This window comes from Pleurodeles waltl, chromosome 9 (assembly GCF_031143425.1).
Source record: "Pleurodeles waltl isolate 20211129_DDA chromosome 9, aPleWal1.hap1.20221129, whole genome shotgun sequence".
Lineage (NCBI taxonomy): Eukaryota > Metazoa > Chordata > Amphibia > Caudata > Salamandridae > Pleurodeles > Pleurodeles waltl.
The window spans coordinates 19,088,792-19,103,785 of record NC_090448.1 but is presented as its reverse complement, the minus strand read 5'-3'; the positions used below and the strand labels follow the sequence as shown (position 1 = coordinate 19,103,785).

General features: G+C 49.0%; 1 protein-coding gene across 2 annotated transcripts in view; it reads right to left on the bottom strand.

Moving 5' to 3' along the window:
• Positions 1-9,643, bottom strand: part of BRPF1 (bromodomain and PHD finger containing 1) — a 215,638-nt gene extending 205,995 nt beyond the window's left edge. The window contains exon 1 of one of the 2 annotated variants that reach the window (XM_069206142.1): positions 9,624-9,643. The gene's annotated coding sequence lies outside the window, so the exon portion shown is untranslated. Of the gene's footprint in view, positions 1-9,134; positions 9,272-9,623 lie in introns of those variants that run through there. The other variant, XM_069206141.1, reaches the window with a different exon arrangement.
• Between the last annotated feature and the right edge of the window lie 5,351 nt (positions 9,644-14,994).

The following is a 14,994-nucleotide window of genomic DNA, read 5'->3' as shown; positions in this document are numbered from 1 at the left end:
ATCAGTGGTCAGGGGAGGTGGCCCCCCACCTGCATGAGCGGGCACCTTAGGTACCAGCGTTGAAGAGAGCACCGGTCTGTGTCACAGTCCAGTGTAGCAGTAGACTGAACCAAGAGTAAATGGAAGGTCAGGAACAGACCAATCAGGGTTGGTTATGTCATGAGGAACTCTCCTGCTTCATGACCGCAGTCTGAACACAAGATACTTAACTGCACACTTGAGGTGGCAAAGGAGCAGATACCATTGGGTTATTTGCCTCCAAAGCTACTTCTTCTCCATTTGGTTGTGCCAATGATATAACTGTGCATTTACTCCAACAACTCCAGATTATAGTTGTGTATACAAAATACTGACATAACTAGAGCCTCAAAAGAGTAAAGAAGCAGGGAAACCCAACAACATACACAATGGATTATTCTCTCCTGGAGCCATGACATGCGGTGTGGTTGAATTTAAAGATGGGGTTAACGCGACTTCAAGATGATGCTAATACTGGACCCCACTCTGTCACTGAGTAGTCAGTATCAAGACCTTGGTGCAAGTCAGATACACAGACATCGAAGAGCAACTTTCTTCCTATTGAAAGGTTGTCTAGGAAAGAAAGACCAGGGGTGATTTAGTCCTTCTGAGCTAAGGCAGTGGATATTAAGCAAATGAGTGATTTGTTTGTTCTAAGGAAGTGGACACAGATCCAGCTTGAATGCAGAGGCGACTGCTGCAGGGCCCAGAGGAAGAGAGTGCTAGATGCTTCACCGCTGCCACTTGGCATACGGCAAGCACAGACAACACTCAGCGCAGGGAGGATGCTGCAAGGCCCAGAGGAAGAGAGTGCTAGATGCTTCACCGCTGCCACTTGGCATACGGCAAGCACAGACAACATTCAGCGCAGGGAGGATGCTGCGAACAGAGTGCGGGTGACTGGCTCTCGAAGCCACTCCTGATATTTACTCGCCTCTTACTACAGTCCTATGGAGACAATATTTCTCCAACTAGAGGACTGACAGCCAAGTCTACAGGTCCACAAAATCAGAGTACTCACATGTAGAAGGTTCCAGTGCGTAATGTCCTTACTGGTTTAACTGGGATCTGCAATAGAGGGGTCCTGAAGAAAGTTGAGTACCTGTTCAGGTACAAGTAGGCTGAAAAATGTTGACCATTTGATGTGAAGGACAAGTAATTAGTTCCAATCACATCACGCTGTTTTTACAGTTACCCCATCCCAGTCATACTAAATTAGGAGTTTACCTCAAAATAGGGATAATTTTAACTCACTTTTACTTCGCTATTTCACAGATCCCATTATGTCTCTATAACCATTGGTGACTCTCCCTCCTGGTGGAGGTAAAAAAAAGACCCAATGATGATGCTATCAGCTTTAGTATACCAGAGGCAACAACATACCACTGGCAGAATCTATCTGATGAGGATCTAAAGAAACTTTTTGGAGAATCCTACATAAGCAACCCTGGTTGAGTACATGGAGAGGCTTCATTCTCCTTGATGCTTTTGGCAAACATAGACAACCATCAAATCTTTTTGGGTTGAGTAAAGAGGTGCAGGATGGACTACAGCAGTGGTTCCGAACCTTTTGACTTCTGTGGACCCCCACTGACTCATTATTGGAGTCTGGGGACCCCCCACCAAGTCAATACTATAAACTGGGGACCTAATCTGTTAATACTGCTTAATTTTCTAAGCTGTCGCGGACCCCCTGAGGAGGCTTTGCGGACCCCCGGGGGTCCCCGGACCTCAGGTTGGGAACCACTGCACTAGAGCATGCTGCTAAAAGGTCTAGCTGCAACTGACTGGGGGCATGAGGCGCAGATGGTATATCTTCCAGGGGGTTTTGCGACTGAAGCTTGTGTTTAACTGATACCAATACTGGACCAACAATATTTGGTGAACTCCAAGAAGATTCTCAATAGTTTGGACCATAAAATCTTTTCTCTATTTTGGCAGCACGAAGAGTCGCTGCGCTTAAATATAAGGTTCATTGTGAGGTGAGTTTGTGGAAGAGGTTATATAGGCTTGGAGCGGTTTGTTGACACCTTCAGAGGTGAGAGAGTTTTGAATGAAACGCCTCAAGACCTGGCTGTTCGAGCAGTAGCCCCCCCCCCCCCCCCCCCCTCAGCGCCTTGGGTGAGTAGCACACTGTACAAATGACTGATTGATTGATTGGACCCTTTGATCCGTGGGGAGTAAGGAGAGTACATGAGATTGGACTTGTGGTTAGACTGAAAGCAGGGATGGGTCCACTGGGAAGGCCCGATGAGGTGTGACGGGAACCAGTGACAAACTCCAAAGGAAAATCTAACACACTTTGCCTTACATGATTTATAAACATTTTTAAAGTAAGTGACCGGGTACCAGACTGCTTTGAGTAAATAACAGCATCTGAATAGTATCCCCTTGGCAATCAGAGTACATTTTTGTCTGTCCTAGTTCACCCTTCTCTGCATTATATTTTAACATGGTGCCAATTACCAACCCTGGTATTGTATTACAGGGCACTGGGGGGAACATTTAAGGGTCTGTGTAGTGAGCTGTATGGCACATTAACTGATATTCCATTAGATTTAACTCAGTTTGAGATTTGAGTAATACATTCCACATCATACTGAATACCATGGTAAACCTGGAGCCAGGATGTAAACAATAACATTTGTGTGCACGCGCCATGTCCTCTGGGAGTACATTTGGTAAAAATTGGGGATTTTGTGCAGGGTTTTCACAACATGCCTTGTAATCGAGTAGAACGTGCTGCCCCAGAAATTGTAATAAAAGGTAGAGAATAACATGGCAGAGGAAGTGGGAAAGAAAACCATTAAAATAGTGAAATTATAAGCTATTTGGAGCAATGTTGGGCACGCCATAGGAAACATGCAGTCAGGGGTGCAGTGCAGGTCCCTGTGGTGCCCCCCCCCCCCCCCACCCCACTATCCAGGGCCCCCCATCCAGCCAAAGACCAACGCATATCTGGGAGATACTGGACTCAGGGGTCCTCTTATATAGGTACTGCGAGAGGCAGTGTAAACTAAGTGGGTCTACTGAAGGTGGCTGGGATGCAGAAAGTGAACGCAGTGCTATATTAACGTGGAGGTAGATTTAATGGATGAGTAAAGGTGTCAGAGAGACTGGGACAGTTAGACCTTAGGTATAGTGAGTAGGTCATGCTTAGCACACTTCACTTACTAGTCGTGGACTCATGTTATGCGGTCTGTGCAACCCCTCCTGGGACAGAGAGAGACTGTGATGGCTGAGTAGCATGGGTGCCAGTGTTCACAAGTGGACGCTTTGGGTGGGCAGTGCAAGCTCTTGCCAGTGTTGCAATGTGTCTGGGTGGAACTGTTTATTCCACTGCGTCCCACCTGTCATTCTTGGCACAACAATGTGCACTTTTGGAAACAAGCATGACTACGTTGGTGCTAGGCTTTCATTGTCGATTAGTCCATGAGGTTACTGCAGCAAGAATGGCAATGCCAAACAGACAATGTGTTAAGTACTTCTGCACTGAAGTCTGTGCTATTCTGTAAAGCAGGGGTCTCTAACTACTTGCTTGGGAGCCACTAGTAGCCACTAGTAGCTCGCCAGCTCCCTAGAAGTAGCTCGTGAAAGCCCATCCCAGTGGGTCAAAGGGAGGGTCTGGGCACACTGAAGGAGATAGTGAGTCCCATTTCCAGGCCCTTGGAGTCCCAGCCAGAAAAACCAATGTCTGGTCCCCACACTAACACAAACACACACTGACAGTCTGCAACATGACCACATGCTTTTCTCGCAGAGCATCAATGCTGATTAGAGACTGGTCATTGTTGTGTACCTCATTATGTCAATCACAGGGTGTAAATTAACACTCGGCCATGAAAGAATGGGAGAAGGAACCAGAGTATATTTGCTTTAGAGGGGGGCTGCAAAGAGTGATCCACATTGGTAATCTTATATGGGAAGGTCTGTACTGGAATCTTTTTGGACCTGGTAATCTTTAGAGGTGTGACAAATCCACCTAATTTGCTTTCGTACGTAAGAGGACTAATAACGACTTAAATGTAAATCCATCATTTGATGCTATATTTTAGCGCAAAATATGTCCGCTTGTCAATTTTCGATGCTAGGTTACAGTTTTCACAAATAAGCGCAAAAAACACAGATGCGCAAACAACGAGTGCTTGCATTTGTCTGTTTGCATGTATCTAGCACACCAGCGTGATTTAATTACATGACGTACCATAACGCTGTAATTTTTATTACTATCTTACCACAAAATTATGCTGGTGTAACTTAACTTTCACCCAGGCCTAGTAATATTGTAACAGTGATAATATTAATGAGTAGCTCAGGGTGATATTCATTGACCAAAAATAACTCCTGCCATAGAAAAGGTTGGAGACCCTGCTGTAAAGAACCCAACACTCCATCACACATGGGCAGCACGGAGACAGTCAATGAGGGGAGACACACAATCATTAGAGTCCCCCAAAATCAGTGCCTCCCAAGAAGAAGATATGTGACTTTTGGTTGCAATAACTAGGCACTTAATTATTGGGACCAACGACAAGACCATGCTGGAAATATCCCCTATTCACGGTTATCTATTCTAAGTATCCGGTCTTTTCTGTTTTTGTGATGTGGACACTGGCAAACCACACATTCAGGCCTCTAGGGGTATCCACGTGCTCTGCCCAATAAAGAATAGCTTTCAACTCAAACCTCGATTAAGCCACGGGGGTGGGATGTTGTCGCGGCTGTGATAGTGTGTAATGCTTAGACTATTAGAGCGCCTCTGCTTTCACAGATTAGGAGCTATAATCAGTGGCTCTTCCAGCCCAGTGCAGGTTTGAGAGTGTGCAACGCTTAGACTATTAGAGCTCCTCTGCTTTCACAGATTAGGAGCTATAATCAGTGGCTCTTCCAGCCCAGTGCAGGTGTGACTGTGTGTAATGCTCACACTATTAGAGCTCCTGTGCTTTCACAGATTAGGAGCTATAATCAGTGGCTCTTCCAGCCCAGTGCAGGTGTGACTGTGTGTAATGCTCACACTATTAGAGCTCCTGTGCTTTCACAGATTAGGAGCTATAATCAGTGGCTCTTCCAGCCCAGTGCAGGTGTGACTGTGTGTAATGCTTACACTATTAGAGCGCCTCTGCTTTCACAGATTAGGAGCTATAATCAGTGGCTCTTCCAGCCCAGTGCAGGTGTGACTGTGTGTAATGCTCACACTATTAGAGCTCCTGTGCGTTCACAGATTAGGAGCTATAATCAGTGGCTCTTCCAGCCCAGTGCAGGTGTGACTGTGTGTAATGCTCACACTATTAGAGCTCCTGTGCGTTCACAGATTAGGAGCTATAATCAGTGGCTCTTCCAGCCCAGTGCAGGTGTGACTGTGTGTAATGCTCACACTATTAGAGCGCCTCTGCGTTCACAGATTAGGAGCTATAATCAGTGGCTCTTCCAGCCCAGTGCAGGTGTGACTGTGTGTAATGCTCACACTATTAGAGCTCCTGTGCGTTCACAGATTAGGAGCTATAATCAGTGGCTCTTCCAGCCCAGTGCAGGTGTGAGTGTGTAATGCTTAGACTATTAGAGCGCCTCTGCGTTCACAGATTAGGAGCTATAATCAGTGGCTCTTCCAGCCCAGTGCAGGTGTGACTGTGTGTAATGCTCACACTATTAGAGCTCCTGTGCGTTCACAGATTAGGAGCTATAATCAGTGGCTCTTCCAGCCCAGTGCAGGTGTGACAGTGTGTAATGCTTAGACTATTAGAGCGCCTCTGCTTTCACAGATTAGGAGCTATAATCAGTGGATCTTCCAGCCCAGTGCAGGTGTGACTGTGTGTAATGCTTACACTATTAGAGCTCCTGTGCGTTCACAGATTAGGAGCTGTAATCAGTGGCTCTTCCAGCCCAGTGCAGGTGTGATAGTGTGCAACGCTTAGACTATTAGAGCGCCTCTGCTTTCACAGATTAGGAGCTATAATCAGTGAATCTTCCAGCCCAGTGAGTGACAAACACTTGTGAAAAGCCTGCCAATCGTGCAGGCAGAGTTAAGTGGGTTGGGAAGTGGGGAGGGTGGGGCTTCGTGGTGGGATACAGTGACGTTAGATAGAGAAGCTGGTGACAGGGCAGTGACCAGTGCTTCTGTGGGCAGTATGGGGGGGGTAAGGCCCCTTGTGATGTGCAGTGGTACAAACACGTGGTGAGAGGCAGTGACACTGCCAGCGGTGACTAGTGTGTGGGGAGGGGCGAGGGGTTGTGGACTGGAGTGAAGTGAAGGGTTGCGTGATAAGGAAAGTCGAGTGTGAAGGTGAGATGTAGTCACACGGAGGAGGCAGGGTGGTGTGAAGGAGAGAGCTGTAGTGACTATGAAAGGGAGAGGCATGAGAGGCACAGGTGAGTGGAATTACACTTGCATGACAGCGGTGAAGAGGTGAGAGGGCAGTGTCAGCAGGTAGAATGGCAGAGTCTGAAAGGAAGAGGCATGTGGGGGGAGCTGTAGGGACAGAGGAGTGCAGAGGTGAGAGGTGCAGTGACATTCAGTGGGTAGAGTGGCAGAGCCTGAAAGGAGAAGGCACATGTCAGGGAGGTGTAGTGACAGAGGAGAGCAGTGCAGAGGTGAGAGGTGCAGTGACATTCAGTGGGTAGAGTGACAGAGCCTGAAAGGAGAAGGCACATGTCAGGGAGGTGTAGTGACAGAGGAGTGCAGAGGTGAGAGGTGCAGTGACATTCAGTGGGTAGAGTGGCAGAGTCTGATGGAAAGAAATGTCAGGGGAGCTGTAGTGACAGAGGAGAGCAGTGCAGAGGAGAGAGGTGCAGTGACATTCAGGGGGTAGAGTGGCAGAGTCTGATGGAAAGAGATGTCAGGGGAGCTGTAGTGACAGAGGAGAGCACTGCAGAGGAGAGAGGTGCAGTGACATTCAGGGGGTAGAGTGGCAGAGTCTGATGGAAAGAGATGTCAGGGGAGCTGTAGTGACAGAGGAGAGCACTGCAGAGGAGAGAGGTGCAGTGACATTCAGGGGGTAGAGTGGCAGAGTCTGATGGAAAGAGATGTCAGGGGAGCTATAGTGACAGAGGAGAGCAGTGCAGAGGAGAGAGGTGCAGTGACATTCAGGGGTAGAGTGGTAGAGTCTAGTCTGATGGAAAGAGATGTCAGGGGAGCTGTAGTGACAGAGGAGAGCAGTGCAGAGACGAGAGGTGCAGTGACATTCAGTGGGTAGAGTGGCAGAGTCTGATGGAAAGAGATGTCAGGGGAGCTGTAGTGACAGAGGAGAGCAGTGCAGAGAGAGGTGCAGTGACATTAGGCGAGGGAGGTGGAGGGTCAGATGTGGCTATGGGGAGAAACACAAGGAGGGAAAGGCACTGGGTAATGGGGGGCTCATGGGGAGAGGGAAGTGCACTGATTAGCAGGAAGGGTATTGATTAAGGAAAGGCCCATGGGGGGGGGGATGCGGCGAGTGACCGCATTTAGTGAGACTATTAGGGCAGAGGCAGTGACACGAGGTAGGGCAGTGACAATGGAGCCTGTCCCCAGGGACATCCGGGCTCGGTCCTTGGTACTAGGGTGAGAAGCGGCGGCCTGCCCCTCCCCAACCCCCCGGGCCCTCCACTCCACCTGCCCCCACAGACAGATCACCTGCCCCAGAGATCTTCTGCTCCTACATCACCTGCCCCCTGATCTCTTGCCCCAGAGATCTTCTGCTCCTACATCACGTACCCCACATCAAATGCACTGACAGGTCTCCTGCCCCCACATTACCTGCCCCACAGATGATATTCTCCTACGTCACCTACCCCCCATAGATCTCTTGCCCCCCGCTCACCTGCCCCCACAGATCTGCTGCCCGAGATCTTCTGCTTCTACATCACCTCACCCCACAGATCTCCTGCACCCCGATCTCTTGCCCCCACAGATCTACTGCACCCCGATCTCTTGCCCCCCACAGATCTGCTGCCCCAGAGATCTGCTCCTACATCACCTACCCCCACATCAAATGCACTCACAGGTCTCCTGCCCCCACATTACCTGCCCCACAGATCTTCTCCTACGTCACCTACCCCCATAGATCTTTTGTCCCCCGCTCACCTGCCCAGACAGATCTCCTGCCCCGGAGATCTTCTGCTCCTACATCACCTGCCCCCTGATCTCTTGCCCCAGAGATCTTCTGCTCCTACATCACGTACCCCACATCAAATGCACTGACAGGTCTCCTGCCCCCACAGATCTGCTGCCCGAGATCTTCTGCTTCTACATCACCTCACCCCACAGATCTCCTGCATCCCGATCTCTTGCCCCCACAGATCTACTGCACCCCGATCTCTTGCTCCCCACAGATCTGCTGCCCCAGAGATCTGCTCCTACATCACCTACCCCCACATCAAATGCTCTCACAGGTCTCCTGCCCCCACATTACCTGCCCCACAGATCTTCTTCTCCTACGTTACCTACCCCCCCCCCATAGATGTCTTGCCCCCCGCTCACCTGCCCCCAACAGATCTCCTGCTCCTACAACACCTCCCCCCACAGATCTCCTGCCCCCAGAGCTCTTGCCCCCACAGATCTGCTGCCCCCGCTCTCCTGCCCCAGAGATGTCCTGTCCCCGCTCTTCTGCCCCAGAGATCTCCTGCCCCCGCTCTTCTGCCCAGAGATCTCCTGCCCCCGCTCTTCTGCCCAGAGATCTCCTGCCCCCGCTCTCCTGCCCCACAGATCTCCTGCCCACTCTCTTCTGCCCAGAGATCTCCTGCCCCCGCTCTTCTGCCCAGAGATCTCCTGCCCGCTCTCCTGCCCCCGCTCTTCTGCCCAGAGATCTCCTGCCCCACAGATCTCTTGTCCCTTAGATCTCCTGCCCGCTCTTCTGCCCAGAGATCTCCTGCCCCCGCTCTCCTGCCCCACAGATCTCTTGTCCCTTAGATCTCCTGCCCCACAGATCTCCTGCCCACTCTCTTCTGCCCAGAGATCTCCTGCCCCCACAGATCTCTTGTCCCTTAGATCTCCTGCCCCACAGATGATCTCCTACCCCTGCTCTTCTGCCCAGAGATCTCCTGCCCGCTCTTCTGCCCAGAGATCTCCTGCCCGCTCTCCTGCCCCAGAGATCTCTTGTCCCTTAGATCTCCTGCCCCACAGATGGTCTCCCGGCCCCGCTCACCTGCTCGGCCGCGCGGCTCATGGCGGCCCCCGCCCGGCCTCAGGAGGGGCCCCGGCCCCCGGGCCCATGGGCCGAGGCCTGCGCTGGGCCCGAAGCCGCGGCCTCGCGTGGAGCGCGCGGCCGGGGCGGAGCGGGGCGGCGGCGGCGGCGCCCTCGGGCCTCTCCTCCCTCGGCGCCGAACAATGGAGGCTGCGGAGCGCGCGGCCTCGAGGCGCTGCTAACGGCCGCTGCGGGGGGGTCGGGGGGACGGGGGGGCGCGGAGGCGGCGGCGGCGGCGGCGGCGGCTCCGGGAGCGGAGTGCGGCGGGGAGGGCCGGGGGAGGGTCCGGGGGGAGGAGAGCACCGGCCGGGGGGCGGCTCCGGGGGCGGGGACCGGCGGCCGAGGGGGCGGGCCTGAAGCCCCGACTGAGCGCCGCCGCTGACTGAGCGCCCGGCGCCAGGAGTGACATCCGCCCTCAGTGCACAGACCCTGCGGGAGGCTCTCGCTCACCCAGAATGAGACCCTGCAGAGTGAGCGTAGTCCATCATTCATGGCCGTCCGAGAGAGCACCCTCTGCGCGCTGCTTAATTTGAGCCGGTGCCTGCCGGGGCGGGGACTTACCTTTCAGGGACATCAGGCATTTACTGACAGCAAAAGACGCAAATAAAGGCGGATGAAGAGAAACAAGCATTTGCAATGCAAGGGGTCTCGCGTTTGCTCGAGTTAGACCTATTATTATTTCTAAATTCATAACTGGACTTTTCTTGCCACATAAATTCAAAATGAAAAGTAAAACAGTTGACGTAAGCGAGCCGATTCAAAGCGCCACGGCCGCCATGAGCGCGAAGGAGAGACACAAAACGAAAAATGAAAGCTAAAACAGTATATATATGTGAGCCGATTCAAAGTGCCACGGTCGCCATGAGCGCGAAGGACACACACAAAAGAAAAATGAAGTTCGCTCGCAGGCAAACGTATCAGCAAACGTGCAGCTATCCATGTAACAGGGGCAATGACCAAAGCGGAAACAAAACCACCCCAAGGAGGCACAAACGTAAAGTATTTACCAATCATAACAAAGGGTTTTTCAAAGACAAACCCAGGAACAAGTGAAAGGGAAGAGGCTTCAGCAGGCTTGGTTAAAAGCCCACAAGACTTACAACAGGTCAAAGCGCTTGTGGGCTCAACCTAAACAAAGGCTAACAAAGGGACAAAGCAGAAAAGTGCAAGAGTGACCGGAAGGGGCAGGGAGTGGCTGTAAATGGATTAAAGAGCCCTGAGATGGCTTCAGGATTACACTGCCTCAGGATTACACTGCCTCAGGATTCCATGCTCGCACATTTAATTGTAGCAGCCGTGTCTTCAGGGAACAGCCTTAGCCATTGGTGTTGGGTTTAGGTTGGAATGTTGTGGATGTAATGTTGCTTGGCAACGTAGTGGGATGGAATGGGAATGTTGAGGGGCTGTGGCCCTGGCAGTGGTCGTTGGTATCTGCCAGGGTTGGTAGTACTTTGCTTGTCTGGAATAAAATCAAGAAAAAGAAGATTTGAGTGGCGTCTTTTTAGTGGCGACGAGGATGGGATGCCACAAGTGACCAACCCTGGTGGAGCGACATCCCTACGTCACGAAGAATAGAGCATCCAGGTGTGTTACGAGTTTCATGCTACCAGCAGAGGAGTTCAGCGTGTGACAAAGTGCCTGGCTTGTAATAAACTTGCATAACTTCAGGTGATATTCGGCCTGAAGAGATTCATGAAGATGGTCGGCGATTCAGTATGAGGAAGTGCACGTTGATGTCAAGGTTTGCCGTAAAATTGAGGTACAGCTAATCGGGCATCGCGTTAGTGCAACCTAACTAATTGAGCGCTGTATGGAGACTGTGCTTGACATTCATTTGCCGAAGTTACTTACCTATGTGAGCACCTCACTCTGGATTGTTTATTTTTGGGAGCCTGTTGTTAGGTACTGGTGCGTGCGGAGTGAATCTGCTCGCGCTTACATTTTCGGGTGCCGCAGCAACAGTGCTATCGCGTGCAGAGACTTGTTTGTCTTCAAAGGCTGTAACCGCCCGTGCCAGCGCGAGCCAAGGTGGGAGTGGTCGCGCGCTGGAGTCTTCGCGTGTGTGTTGCCATTGGCGTTTCCTAGGCAACACGTTGTGTGCCACGCTGTTTCACGCTCAATAACAAGGAGAAAAAAAAAAAAAAGGGGAAATCGATGCTCAGGTCGCTGTCATGAAGTCTTTCGATAAGAGGAGGATTTTTGCCTGGATCAAAAAGGGATTGAAAATGAAAAGGAACATTCAGACAACAGAAGAAAAAGAGTATTAACACTAATAATAATAGTAAAAAAAACTGTTTAGGCAGCTGAAAGAAAAAGAATCAAAGGCAACACCTTCATACATCATATACTATGCAGTCCATAGCGCCACCACCTGCATTTTTACCGCTCCCTGGTGACCCCCTTGTGCCATGGGAAGATTGGCAAGAGACCTTTGAAACATATTTGGAGGCATTAGGAGGAGCTATATTCACAGCAAAAAGGAAATTAGCCTTATTGAAGCATAATTTAGGTATTGAAGGCAGGAAAGTATTGAAAACCTTGCCATACAATGCTGTTGTTGTGAATGATGAAGGATCCGATGAAGAAGGGGAAGGTGACGATGTATACGTGAGAGCTATACAAGCGTTAGAAAGTCATTTTAGCAGGAAAGTGAGTATCGTGGTGGAACGCCACAAGTTTTTTTCCAGGGCACAAGCGCATGGTGAATCGATTGACCAGTTTGTAAGTGCATTAAGAACTTTGGCTAGTAGCTGCAAATTTAGGGACCTGCATGAGGAAATAATCAGAGACCAATGAATTAATCGCACGAGGAATTTGAAAATCCAGGAGAAACTTTTAAGTTTAAATGATCCATCCTTGGATGAAGCAATACTTATTGCACGGCGTATCGAAGACACGTCATGTTATATAAAAGAAATGAGTAAAAACACGGCAGAGAATGTGACTGTGCAAGAAGTTGACAGAGTTAAAAGCACCAGTAATGATAATAAGTTGGAAGAAAAAAAGAAAAAGTGTTATAGGTGTGGTAGTGCGAAACATCTAGCATTCTCTGGGAATTGTCCAGCTACTTATGTTAAATGTTTTAATTGTAACAGAATGGGTCATTTTGCTAAAGTGTGTAACCAAAAGAAAGGTGGAATGGCAATGAAAAAGAAAAATGTAAATTGTTTACAGGGCGACAGTAAAAAGGTGGAGAGAACGTCTTCTGATGATGAAGAAGACCACATACAAATATTGATGTTAAGTGATGCCCCTACGGAAGAAATAACAGTTGCGGACAGTGTGATGCAAATAAGGAATGAGTGTCACAGGCCTCCAAAATGTAGTGTAAGCTTGAATGGTGTAGTAATTGATATGTGGGCAGATTCGTGTTCTCCTCATACACTTATTGACAGAGATACGTGGCTCAAGATAGGAAAATTGGAGTTATTTAAATCTAAGATTGATCTAGTGGGTTATGGAGGTACCAAAATACCTGTTGTCGGATGTTTTCAAGGGAATATTGTTTTCAAACGGAGAGAGACCATTGGGTGTGTGTATGTTGTGGAAAAAGGAAGATGCTTGTTGGGTTCGAGTGAGCAAAGAGCATTAGGTATAGTGTTGAACCCAAACTCAGAGGAACAGGTGCTGACTGTGGTACATGAAGACCCTATGATAGAGAAGTGGAGATCCAAGTTTCCGTTGTTGTTTGGGGAAAAGTTGGGTTGCCTTAAGAAATTTCAACATAGGATTGTTTTAAGGGACGGTGCGATACCCAAAGTGCACAAAGTGAGGGCTGTACCATTAGCATTAAGGGATGCATTAAAGGTTGAATTAGCAAGGTTGTTGCAATTGGGCGTAATAGAAGAAGTAGAGTCTTCGGAGTGGTTGAGCCCAGTGGTGTTAGCTCGGAAATCTAATGGCAAAATTAGAATGTGCATAGACCTGAGAGATTTAAACGAGAATATATGGATAGACAGACATCCCATACCGAATATAAATGAGTTGCTGGCCAGTATTCATGGGGGGAAGGTGTTTTCCAGCCTTGATTTATCTAATGCGTATCACCAGATTTTATTACACCCAGACTCTAAACATCTCACCTCGTTTATCACGCCTGAGGGTGCGTATAGATTTGTGCGAATGCCATTTGGCCTGGCATCTGCTTCTGCAGTTTTCCAAAGAGTGATGCAGTGCTTGTTGGGCAAGGTTAAGAATGTAACGTTTTTCCAGGATGACGTGTTAGTGTGGGCAGAAAATAGTGTGGAACATGATAAGGTGCTGAATAGGGTGTGTTCGATTTTGGAAAGGGCAGGTTTGAGTGTTGAGATGAAAAAGTGCAAATTTGAATGCCAGAGTGTGGAATATTTGGGTCATACGGTGTCTGGCGATGGAATAAAACCCAGGGTAGGATTGATGGAAGCGATTGAGAAAGCGCCGAATCCACGGGATAAGGATCAACTAAGATCATTCTTGGGTTTAGCGGAGTACTATGCGAAATTTGTGAGAAATTTTGCGGACATAGCTCATCCTCTACGCGCATTGATGAAGAAAAACCAGACGTTTGAGTGGTCGGAGGCGTGCCAACAAGCATTTATTGAACTCAAGAAGAACATTATAAATGCTGTGGAACTGAAGCCTTTTGTGACAAGTGATCATACCGTTATTTATACTGATGCTAGCATGTATGGTTTGGGTGCGGTTTTGGTGCAAGTGAGGAAGGGCAAGGAAAATGTAATTGGCTTTGCCTCAAGAACACTTAGGGGGGCGGAGACGACCTACTCGGCTATTGAGAAAGAAGCTCTTGCTTGTTGGTGGGGGGTGCAACATTTCAGGAATTATGTATGGGGGAGAAAATTTGACTTGCGGACGGACCACAAACCATTGGTGGATATTTTTACAACCAAGGGTGCCGGCCGTGCGTCACCTCGGATAGCAAAGTGGTTATATAGACTTCAGGAATATAATTTTGCTATTGAATATGTTCCGGGTGTGGCAAACGTGAACGCTGATTGTTTGTCGAGACTACCAATGGAGGGTGTAAAATATGAAGAGGATGGAGATTGGGTTGTGGCAGATATTCACGCAATAGAGACAAAGGCTATAAAGGAGGAGGTATGGAAGACAGCAATGTTGGAGGATGTAGTGATGCAAACGATATTAACCAATTTGAATAAACATTGGTGGGAATTGGGAGAGGATGTGGTGGAGATGTTATCAAATTTTAAATGTGTGTGGTCGTAGTTATCTGAGCAGGGAGGAGTGTTGAGAAGGGGCAACAAAGTGCTTGTGCCGCACAAGCTGAGAGAAAATATTTTGGGAATGCTGCATGAGGGCCATGGGGGTATGTCAGGTATGAAAAGGAAGGCGAGGGAGGATTTTTGGTGGCCGGGTATGGATCGGGATGTTGAGAAGTTTGTCAGAAACTGTTTGTGTTGTGCGTGCAGTGATAACACACATATCGGCAAGTGTACATCTGTGGTTCCCATTCCTTTTCCACATAAACCATGGGAAAGGGTAGGTATGGATGTGTGTGGTCCATTTAATTTGGAGGGTGAGGGAAAAACCTTTGCCATTGTGATGATGGATTATCACTCGAAATGGCCTGAGGTCAGTTTAGTCCGTGACGTTAGATCAAGTGTGAACATTGAGTTGTGTGAAGAAATATGGAAGCGAGAAGGTTATCCTGAGGTTCTGGTAACTGACAATGGTCCACAATTCACGTCTTGCGAGTTTGAAAATTATTTAGAGTGTTGTGGGGTTAAACATATCAAGACGGCTATAGCACATCCCAGGGAGAATGGATTGGTAGAGAGATTTAACAGAGTGTTAGGAGAAAACA